Source organism: Nycticebus coucang, chromosome 15, assembly GCF_027406575.1.
Source record: "Nycticebus coucang isolate mNycCou1 chromosome 15, mNycCou1.pri, whole genome shotgun sequence".
In the NCBI taxonomy this organism is placed as follows: domain Eukaryota; kingdom Metazoa; phylum Chordata; class Mammalia; order Primates; family Lorisidae; genus Nycticebus; species Nycticebus coucang.
This window is the reverse complement of record NC_069794.1, coordinates 32109166-32121730: the sequence shown is the minus strand read 5'-3', so window position 1 is coordinate 32121730 and position 12565 is coordinate 32109166.

Here is a 12565-nt window from a genome sequence, read left to right as displayed (position 1 = left end):
TTTGCCATAAACATGGACTAAGCAACAGCCAGCATTGCTGGATGTCAATCTAGGCAAGCAAATCATACTCAGCTCTTTTCTTCTCCACTGTACAAATTTGGAAATGTCATATTTCTCTGTATCACTTTGAAAGCAGCCTCATCTGCTTCCTTTATTAGCTGCCTTTTGCCCTGCCTTTGCAATTCCTAAACATTATTTCTATAACCTAATTCCATACCTTATTTGTTGCTATAAATAGCATCAAATTTTTCTAGAGTTTCCATCATGAAATTTCTATTGCTTTTCTTTTCAACTATGTTATTAGACAACAAATTCCCTTTATAGAAATTTCCTTATCAAAATGCATTTATTTCTGCAGCTTCCTGCTCCACTATAATCATCTATGACTTACTTGTATTTTAACAAAACAAATGACAAACATAGCCACAAATCCTCAAAACAAACTTTGATAGAGAATTTAAGGAATCAGCCAATTCTTTTGCTGCCTCCTCCTGAGTACCCGAGAAGGTCTCCTTTACGGATCCTAGCAGTCCAGTGGCAACTTGTGACCAGCTGTATGCAATAGTTGTGAGCAAACAGGCCAAAGAATTAAATCACCAATAAGAGAATCTACAAAGAATCCCTGCCAAAGGCTTCTCCTGGGACGTTCCCACAAAGAGGCTATGTGTTGCAGCTAAGGAACATGAAGATGACAAAGTTACCAAAAAACAGAGTCCCCAAGTAATAATTTGGAGCAGATCCTTGATGAACAAGCAGTAGGAGTAAGAAATAAAGGAGTAAGAAATAAGCTTTAATTTTGTTCATTGAGGTTTTAGGGTTCCTTTGTTACTGCAGCATAACCTTGTCTATTCTGACTAATAAAAAAAAAACAAATTTTAAAAAAGCAAATATTAGATGGATCCACTATGTTTACAACACTGGCATACTCAGAGTAGTGTGCACAGAACGCTGATATCTGAGGTGCTTTAATGTAAGGACATGACATTTTAATAATATCATGGACTGTTGGTGCACAACTTCAGTGTTACCTAGTTATATAATTGATAAGTTATATCAAGGAGAATGTAATACCCTACAGTTTTGAATAAGGCAAATTGAGTAACCCAGAATGTTTATATTAAAAAATTCAGACCTCCTTTATAAACTTTCTAAATGTAACCCATAGTAATTTTTCTCCATTTAGTTCATTTTTTTCCCTAAAATAAGGGCTGAAGCAGAAAGCAGGGGAACTTGAATTTAATTCAAATTGAACTGAATTTAATTTAGTTCAATTCAATTCAATTCAGACATTTTCACTGAAAGAGTAACACATGGAATTTCAAACATTAGTGAATAAACCTTTTCCTTAATGCCTTCCAATTAACAGCTGTACGCAGCCTTTTGAAATTGCTACAAAAACATGTGAGTATAAACTTGTTTTTGTTCTGTTGAGGTTTTATTATTTTTTTTGTTGGTTATTTACTTTATGATCAGTAAAAATCCCTATGAGTCAATTAACATAGCCCTAATTCATGTTTAATGTCTTTGTAATAATCCTTGAAATATGGACCATAAATTTTCACATAATTCTCTTATTGATGAACATTCATTTTATTTCCAGTTTGTTTTATTATGAGTCCTGATAATTTTGCCTGTCACCTGAATTACAAGTGTTTTGTTCAGATTTTTAGTAAGTTTCAATGATTTTGATCACCTGGAATTTAGATTTGAGTATAGCCTGGGATAACAGTATATAACTTTGTACTCTTTCAAATCAGCAGCTAGTTGTGTCATCACAATTTTCTCATTAAATTAAATACATACCTTTCTCCTATACTAAAATTTCTTTTATATATAGGTTTATTTCTGGAATTGCTAGATTCTTCTATGAATGTTTTTCTATTTTTATTTTTATTTATTTTTTTTGAGACAGAGTCTCACTCTGTTGCCCAGGCTTGAGTGCCATGGCATCAGTCTAGCACACAGCAACCTCAAACTCCTGGTTTCAAGAATCTTCCTGCTTCAGCCTCCCAAGTAGCTGGTACTACAGGCACCCTCCACAATGCCCAGCTAATTTTTCTATTTTTAGTAGAGATGGGCGTCTTGCTCTTGTTCAAGGTGGCCGCTCAAGTGATTTTCCTGCTTTGGCCTTCTGGGGTGCTTGAATTACAGGTATGAACCATTGGGCCTGGCCTACCTATCTACTTTTATACCAATACCATATATGTATATTTAGCAAAAGTGGATTTATAGTAAATTTTGGTATGATGGCTTGCAATACAGCTCCTCTGTAGCCTGAAGGTGTTATTTCACTGCCTTCTACCCTTAGTTATCTCCGATCAAAGTACAATGTCTGTCATTTTCTTTTTCCATCGCCAGAAACTTGTTCCATTTGGAGGATTTAAGATTATCTCTTTCTCCTTAGAGTTCAGAAATATTGTCCAAAATTTCTACCCCACATGTATATCTTTTCTTCTCATTCTACCCTAGGAATAGAAGAGTTTGTTCTTTGACTGATAGAAAACTTTGATCTATCATTTATTTATTCCTAAATAAATGTAAGAATGGAGAAAAAAGTTCTTACATTTCCTCGCAGAACATCTGTTACTTACATGCTTGGCCTCTTGGACCTCTCAAAGTATTATTTTTCCATTTTCATTTCCCTATGTTCCTACCTTAAGTCTTGGATATAGTCGTTGCCCTCAATCTTCCAGGCTACTCCAGGATATCTCCCTTTTTTGAATTTTATTTTATTTTTATTTATCTTAAAATGTTAAGAGAGTACAAATGTTTTGGGTTACATGAATCTCTTTTGTAAAGCTTGAGTCATGGCTATAAGTTGTGCCTGTAACTAAAATATTGTTCATTGTACCCATTAAGTAGGTTTTTGCTCTTCTTCCTTGTATGATTAACACTGTGTTTTCTTTTCCTCTATGCCCATGTGTACTCATTGGTTAGTTCCAATTTAATAATGAGTACCTGTGGTTTTTCCATCCTTCAGATACTTCACTTAGGAGAATGGTCATCAGTTCCCTCCAAAGTGCTGCAAAAGGCATGATTTCATCATTTTTGTGGCTGAGTAGTACTCCATGGTACACATATACCACATTTTATTAATCCACTTATGAACTGAAGGGCACTTGGGTTGATTCCACATCTTTGCAATTGTGAGCTGTGCTGCAATAAACATTTGAGTGTGGATGCATTTTTGGTAGAAAGACTTCTTTTCCTTTGGGTAGATATCCAGAGTGGGATTGCTGGATGGAATGGTATGTGTACTTTTAATTCTTTAAGGAATCTCCATACTGTTTTCCACAGAGGTTGTATTAATTTGCAATCCAACCAATAGTGTATAAGTATTCTTGTCTTTCTGCATCCATTCTAGCATCTATTGGTTTGGGATTTTTTTAAATAAAAAATCACTCTAACAGGGGTAAGGTGATAGCTCATTATAGTTTTAATTTGTATTTTCCTGATGATTATTGACATTAAGACATTAAGAATGTTTTAAATTTTTTTGTTGTCTATCTTCTTTGAAAAGATTCTGTTCATGTCTTCCACCACTTTTTAATGGTACTTATTTATTTGTATTTAATTTTTTTCTGATTTGCCTAAGTTCTTTATAGATTCTGTATTAGCCCTTTATTGTATGCATAGCTTGTGAATATTTTCTCTAATTCTGTACACTGTGTATTTTCTTTGTTGATTGTTTCTTTAGCTGTGCAGAAGCTTTGTAGTTTAATAAAGACTGATTTTATTTATTTTTATTGTTACTGTGATTGTCAATGGGATATTCTTCATAAATTCTTTGCCTAGGTTGATATGTAAAAGAACTTTTCCCATATTTTCCTCTAGAATTATTATGGTTTCATGCCTTACATTTAAGTGTTGAATTAATTTTTGTGAGTGGTTACTAAGATTGCAGGACACCTGTTCTCCTTTGCTGGGAATTCTTTCCTTTACTGAGCCTCTCTAAGTCAGATCCTTGCTGATATATACTCTTCTTTTTCCTTTTCCTGTTATACTTTGCAATTTTTCTCTGTGAGTTTCCTAGAAGACTCCAGCACCTCTCCCTCTGAACTACAGCCAAGCTGTACCCATTTCCCTATGTCCTTTATCTGAAATCCTTCCTTCCCTTGGGACGCTCTGTCAAGTGATGTCTCTAGTTAGCCATCTTGCCCTCTCCCTCCATATCTCCTTTGATACATATATTCAATGGTTGATCTCCACAAAGTCTCCCCACTGTACTTGAATTTCTGAAGGGTTCTTGTTATTAATGCTTTACTTCTTTAGTCGGGTTGTCAAATCTTTGCTCAAACTGCTCTATTGGCTGGGCATGAGTTCTGTTTGTCCTGATTGATTTTCCTTAGGTGGATTTTTATTTTTCTTTCTCTATTTACTGGGGTTCAAAGCAATCACTCAAGTGGGGAAGTCATCACAGACCCACTGAGCTACCCCGCTCTTCTGTACTGGGAGTACAGAAGCAGGTAGTATATCTCTCCCCTGTCTAAGCATGTCATGCAGTTGTCTCTGATCCCTCTGGTTTTTGCTCTTCCAGAGTCGGAGGCCATCTAGGTACTTACTCAGGGCCTCCCAAGGGCAGGAACAATAGACACTCCCATGTGAAGATCTGACAGTTCTCTCTTTGCTGGCTGTTCGTATTCATAGCTGTCCTTGACTTGGGTCATCTGAAGATTCTGCACTATTATTCATTATGGACAGGGAAAGTTGATGGGATGTGAAACTTTGATGAGATCAAAACTAGTACTTCCTGACACCATTCTCCCTTGCCTATTGATTGTGTGAACCATAGAGCAATCTCTGTGGATTCTGAATATGTTGCAATGCTTCTGTGTTAATAAAGACTTACAAGAAAGAAAGGTCTTTAAAGGCAAGAGCTATATATACTATTTTGATTGAACTCAAAAAACATATTCAGTGCTCTGCACTAGTGCCTGCTCAATCAATGTTGCTGACTGACTGAAGTGACTTTAATATGGCTGTGAGTTTCTTTCCCAGGGGGCAGTTTCTTTCATTTACTTTTAAAGTGTTAAAATTTTGAATTTAGTTTGTGAATACATTTTCCAATTATTTGAGAGTTCTTGATAATATTATGTGAATGTGCATTTTTTTTAAGTTTGATGACTAATTTCGATATAAGAACAGTTAGATGTTTTCTTTCTGATTTATATTTAATAAATGGGGTTACATACTGTGCTAAGGATATAGTAGATGATCACTTTTTTTTTCTTAAAGAGGCAAGATAACCATGAATCACAAATGAATTTTGAAGTTTTGGAGGCCAATTATTTTTCTTAAAGTTTTCTTTTATAAAATAAATTCTATGTACACCAATGGTAAGAAGTCTTTTTTTTTTTTTTTTGGCTTTTTTTGGTACATGAGAAGATTTTGATTATCCATGAGAGAATTTTTATTATCATGCATGCATCAGTAGATAAGGAAATAAACATAAACATGCTTAAGTGGTTTAAAGACTTCTTACCATTGGGTGGCGCCTGTGGCTCAAGGGGTAGGGCGCCGGTCCCATATGCCGGAGGTGGCAGGTTTAAACCTAGCCCTGGCCAAAAAAAACCAAAAAAAAAAAAAAAAAAGAAGATGCTCGTCTATATATGTGGTCAGGACTAAGTCATGTGGCTATTTATGTATTGAGTTATCTTTCCAAGGGAGAAATGTACAGAGGATTAGTCTGTATCCCTAACTAGTGCATTAGCCCCAAACTTTCATCCCTACATATGGTAAGGCATATTACAGCATGAGTGAGCCCTAATGCCTCATTTTTTTTTTCTTACAGCCTGGAGTTGAATGTGTGCAGCCAGTTGCCCTGTTAAGTTCCTTTCCTTTCTATGTTTTCAGGCAGAAAAGGATCCAAGCCAGGGAATGTTTCCATATGGGCTGTCTTCTAAAAAGGTGAAGTCATCCTTAGAGGGAAAAAGGTAGCCATAGAGAAAGCAGACCTTTTAATCAAATCCTCTGCCTTTTCAACATCTGAGCCCTTCCTTACCTGGAGAGAAGAAGCAGGCAGTGAGTTGGCAACACAATGTTCCCTCTCTTGAGCAAATCTCTGAATAGGATCCACAGGCCACCATGGTTTGGCCAGGTGGTCTGCAGGCAGTCTCAGAGGAGCAGGGATGAAGCAATTATTTTCAATTATGTCAATTAAACTTGCATGGAAATTCCCTATTTTAATTCTTTAAAAAAATTTAATTGTGAAATACATACAAAAAAATGTACTATCTTTCCATTTTTAAGTATTCACAGTTCAGTGGTATTAAGTATACGCGCACAGTTGTGGATCCATCACCACCATCCATCTCCAGAACGGGTTTTCAACTTACTGAAACTCTGTACCTATTAGAATCAACTTCTCATTTCTTTCTCACCCCAGCCTCTGGTACCTTGCACAAATGGACTCATATACTATTTGTCTTTTTGTGACTGACGTACTTCATTTAGCATGATGTCCTTAAAGTTCATGCATGCTGTATTACTAATTCCTATGCTCTTAAACTTTGGGCTTGTGCTATAAGAACTGCATGGGTCATTTTGTATCAACTTGCATTTACTTAACAGTATGAGTTCATTTCCACTAACAATTTTTCATTCTATTTTTATATCATTGCTACTATTTTTTAATTGTGCATGTTTTTATTGTTTTATTGTTTCTCTAATTCACAAATCGTGCATAGCTTGAAAATAGGGGGGAGGGCAGTAAGGTGGGATTTCACCTGATGTGCACAATTCAAAATAACTATGAGAAAATTTTCAATGTCTTACCACAAAAAATTAGTAAATGAGGTGATGGATATGTTAATCAGTTTGATTTAAGCATTTCACATTGTATATCAGATCATCACATTGTACCCCATAAATGTATAAAGTTATGACTTTAATTAAAAATTAAATAAAGAAAAGAAATAGAAGTATAGGCAAACTGAAAATAGTTTTTCAAATATTATATAAGGGTATTGATAAAAACTGTACAATTCTGAGTAACATTAGTATAAATGGTGAAGAAATCTTCAATAAAAATATAGACTATAAACCTACTTACACCAGGATTGATGCATTTGGAGTATGCAAAAGCTCATATAACTGGACAAAATGTTATTGAATACAATGATCACTTCATTCCAAGATGATAGTATATTGTCTTTTATAACACTTTATCAAACAGTGACATAATAGCTTTAAAAATTAATTTTAAATAAAGTAATTTTTCTGATAAACAAAAGTTTATAATGCTTTAAAATTTGATGAATTTTAAGATCAAATTTGAATAAAAATTGTCATTGCATACAAAGGCAATGGTCATTCTGAAAACTTTGTTACTGGATGATGTTTTCCAAAGTTACGACTCATTTATAGATTTCCTTTGGCTTCTAAACGTCATTTCTGTGCAGTATGCTTCATTGTATCAGCCATATAGCACCAGGTTTCTATTTGTACATTATATAGTTCTCTATGTCTTTTGTTTAAATATATTGTAAACAGTATTTTCAAGCACCATACTGATAGATTTCATGGCTTTCTTCTTTTGGTTCTTTACTTTCTGTTTTTTGGCATTAATTTCTGGTTAATGTTTTCTATAAGACCAAATCTCAAAAAATTGCCTTTATTATTTATATCTGCAATATCAAAACTATTGGTATAGACTTCATATTTATTTTCCATTTGTAAAATGTCATACGGGTACTATCAACCTCCTGCCATGGGTAAAGTCATATTTTATTATTTAAAAAAAAATGATTTAAACCAAGAAAAACCAGTTAAAATACTTTCTGTCACAAATTTTTCATCATATGAAATGAAATATTTGGACAAAATAGTAACACTCTGAAAAATTGTCTTATTATGCAGAGAAAAGTGAGTGTTATATTAAAACTGTCCTGAATTATTTTAATTGGACAAAATAGTACTATTATTGGAGGAAGTGTGTATGTACAAAGACATTGAAAGGATGCTTCCTACTTGTGGATAACAGGTCATTTTTCTTTTCCAGCACTATTATCCTCCACTTAAAGAGTATAAAAGGAAATACCGCAAGGTTAAGAGACTTCCTTATGGTGAACAATTAATCTATTGCAGGGGTCAAGGGGAAACTTCCCAAGCAACAGTCTGGCCTTGCTAATCAGTAGACATGATTCCTTTGTGGAGGGCAGATTGCTCTGCAAACACTACAGGGGGGAAATAAATAAATAAAACGTGAGCTATATGTGGCCAAGTGGTTTCTTTGTTTGCTGGTAGACAACCCTAGACAAAAGAGGCTCTATGTTCAGCAGGAAGTAAGGAGGCAAATTTGCTCCTCTGTCTTCAGGACACACAAGCTTATTGCTGCTCCCTGAATTCAGTCGACATACACTTCTTCCATCCAAATGTACTCCAGACTCAGACCACTGTCAAATACAGTTCTCCAACTGTTTCAACTGTTCAGTTTTAGATGTGTGAACTTCCAGGATCATGAAGTAAACAACCCCATTCAAAATCAAACAGAATTCAAAGGTATCTGAAGATCTAATAGTTGTGTGCTCACTCCTGGGAGAGAAGGTCTGGAAGAATCCGGACAGTAGACACTTGGCCCTCCTGCCTACGGCACAGGACGGCACGGCAGAAATGCAGGCGGGACTTCAAGCAGACACAATCAGCAATGAGAGACGAGGGGGATGTTTTCTGCAGGAGGAAAAAACTCTTAGAAGGTTTACCATCTTAAGTGGTGAACACGGAAAGATGTTTTAATTACAAAATAGAAATGGAAGAGAAGCTACCTCCTTAAAACCACAGACCTAGAAAAAATTATTTTTTAAAAAATGTTAAAAAAAATGACCAAATAAATGTAAAACAAAGCTGAACAGGGATTAGAAATAACCCCATTATACTCAGAGATCTTTTAATGAACTAGAAAAGAGCAGCATAGGGAACAAATGTTATCAATGAAATATGATAAATGGCATGAAATGGGCCGATTTTCCCTCCAAATCTGGCAGTTCTTTGTAGTAGAATACGCGGGGATCACATACATACTCAGTATACACTGAATGTTATTGTTACTACTTGCTACAGAGAGCTTTTATCACAATTCATGTTTCTGTCTTGCTGTACCTTAGGGAGCAAGGGTCAGAGTGGGGCCTCCCCTGCACATTCCGATGGAACAGCCTTGTTCCCTGTCCCCCACAGCACCCTGGGGATACCTCTCTCATGGCAGGTACATTGTCCAACTATTACTCGTGGGCCTGGGTTATGGCTCACATTACCAGAATATGATCTCCATGACAGCAAAGACCCTGTGAGATTCATCTTTGTACCCTCAGCACCTTGCACAGCACTTAATGCAAAACGTTCAAACATACTTGAACTAAAGTAGGAGTCAGTTTACTCCACAAGTGGGAGGTGAAATTTACTCGGAATATGATGACTCCCGAACCAAATATGTAGTCATCAACATTCATTTGGCTTGCAAAAGGCAACCTTCATTCCTTTATTGAGTAAAGTTTTCTGAGTTCTCCAAGTCTGGACCAGAAATCTGCGCTTGCAGGCTCCCTCTCTCCTTTATCAAGTGGAGCACGTGCCCTCGAATCTCACTGTCTCTCCAGTGAGTTCTTCACCTTTTTCTATGAAGTTGGTGATGGATGGGGCGCAGTATGGATTTTACTTAATTCAGGCAATAGTCTCAATTCCAGGGTCCAGACATCTAACAGCTTTAAAATATCCTTTAAATTTTCTCAGAGGGAATCTCTCCCTCATAACATCTCCCCTAATGGCTGGCAGTTTATCCCGTGTTAACCATAGTAGGACAGGCGCATATCAGAGCACGGGAGAAAATGTTATGAAGATTCAGAATCCTGGTACTTTGGTGGAATTTCTAGTACATCAATGGTCTAGGACATATCAGATAATCCTCTCAAGGCAAATGACACATTGTCACATCTTATACCTCTTATCCTAAGAAGAAAACACAGAAAGCAGTGATCCTTGAATACAATACTACAAAATAACTAAATGGAATGGAATATGGCATTCCTGACCATGTAAAATACTATAAGTTAAGGCTTAAAAAATATGAAACGGCACTTTTTTCTGCAGGGGAGCAAAAATGATTTTGCATAAACAGTAAAGCAAAGAGTGGGAGGAGAGGTGGATGGAAAAGTAGTCAGAGCTAAAATGACCACTGCTGTTTCATTTTCTTCCCCCAGAAAGCAGAAACTGAGGCAGCACTCATAAGCTGCTGATGTATTAGAAAATGCTGCCACAGGAAAGCATGTGGAAGGGAAAAGGGAAGTTAGGATGCAGGACAGAGGCTAGATTGCATAGAGGATGCCCCTAAGCCAGCTGGTGCAACCAATCACTCCATCTCACAGGATCGTCTCCTGAGAAACCACATGAACAACGGCAAATCTAAAAACAGGGACACAGAATTTTATCTGCCAGTCTTTAGTTCCCATTCATTAAAGGCTCACGTCATTGTACGTCAAGTTCTTACATTTCCTTGGTGTCTCAGAATCAAGTATTCAGTGGCACACCCTGAGCTGTTTTCCCAACAATACGAATTTCTCTGGCTCAGAAGATCTGCTTTTGTTCTGGAAACCTAGGTATTTGCATTGTAATTCTCTTAGTGAGTCTTATCAAGAGACTCCACACAGTATCCTTATCCCCCATCCCCCCAAAAAACTCTACCACTATGAAGTCATCTGTATTGTTTTATCCCTTAGATACGCATAATCCTTTAGTAATGCCACAGATTACTCTCAAGGTCATGTTGACCTTCATGCTCAAGGTCATGTTGACCTTCATGACCTTCATGCTCATGTTGACCTTCATGCAATACATCTATTGCAACTCTGGCTTCTACATGCTAATGATGCCTTCTGCAATTCTAAACCCCCATTATTTCCATTCATAGTAGACTTCATCTCACACAGTCAACATGAAATCTAGAGGGAACAACAGCCATGGTGTTTCTCACTGCCCACTCCACACTCTTTCAGTACAGTTCCTGTGACCTAGTGTCTACAGGAAAGGAAGAAGGGCATGTCTTCCAGTGCTCAGTAAACTCATCAAGCAGTAGATTTTCAGTTCTTATATAGTCAATTTCCATGAACATTTCTACCTCCTTGAGCCTCCTAACCTCTGGAGATTTCTATACTTTATTATATACTTTAAAAAATCTTTATCTCTATAATAAGCCACAGTAATGCCCACAATTCAATGAGTCATTCTGGTAGACTACCAGAACAGGTTAGGGATAGGACATTGAACCCTCAGTCACAGGTCAAGGTGTATGCTAATCAATTCTCTCCTCCCCATCCTTACAGATCTCTATTCCAGTCTAGAATTCTCCATATATACTCCTGCATGCATTTCCTGGTTCCTGCCAGGACATATTAGCCAGGTCAGTATAAGAGTTCTCTGGTTTGCTACTGGAAGACAGTTTCCAGACCATAACAAATAGCTTGGTAGAGACAGGTGGATTTTTGAGGAGGTTAATGTAGCTAGAATTTGCAGAACAGAATCTGAGAGAGAAAAAAAATGAGAGAGAGAGAAAAAGAGAGGAGAGGTGAGTGTCAGAAATCTACGGAGGAGTCCTCCTTTTGTCTTGTTTGAGTTTTATGGAAACTATAAAAAGGTCCAAGAAACTCCACAAACCCCAAGCAGAAGAAACAAAACCACACTAAGGCATATTATGGTCAAATTGCTGAAAAGTGCTAATAAAGAGGAAACACAAACAGTAAGTAGCAAGAAGGAAAAAGAAAGACACGTCCCACGTATATGTATTTATCTTAGCCAAGCAGTATATTCTGACAATGCTGTGCCACTATTTCATTCTCTACAGTTTAAATGATGTTGATCAGGGCTGGACATGGTAGCTCACACCAGTAATCCTAGCACTCTGGTAGGCCCAGGCAGATGGATTGCCTGAGATCAGGAGTTCGAGACCAGCCTGAGCAAGAGTGAGACCCTGTCTCTAAAAGTAGTTGGGCATTGTGGTAGGCACCTGTGGTCCCAGCTCCTTGGGAGGCTGAGGCAAGAGGATTGTTTGTGCCTAAGAGCTTGAGGTTGCTGTGAGCTATGATGCTACAGCACTCTACTGAGGGCGACATCTGTCTTAAAAAAAAAAGCTGATCGGATTTTTTTTTTTTTTTTGCTTATATCTTCTAAAATCACTACATAAAACAACCCAGGCTTATGTGAAATGATTTACTGATTCTTAGCAATTAATGAAGCAAAAATATATGTATGTATATATATCACGTGGATAAGACAATGTGTTTGACCATAGATCAGCCTTTCTTTATAAATGACCAGGTAGATAATCCAATTATCTGGATCTTAAGTTGATCATGAATTAAATTTTCACCCTATAATATCTATGTCCCTGGCTATTAAGAGATCAGTGCTAGAATTCACAGTCTTCTGAATGCTGGCCCAGTGTAAAAGGGCAGTGTAGTGAACCGCTTTAAAAGGTAGAACTCTGAAGTCGGGCTGACTGGATGGAAATCATGACTACTAGATATTCATTTTGAGACTTGGGGAACTTACTTCTTATTCACCCACATGAAAAGGATGTATTGAA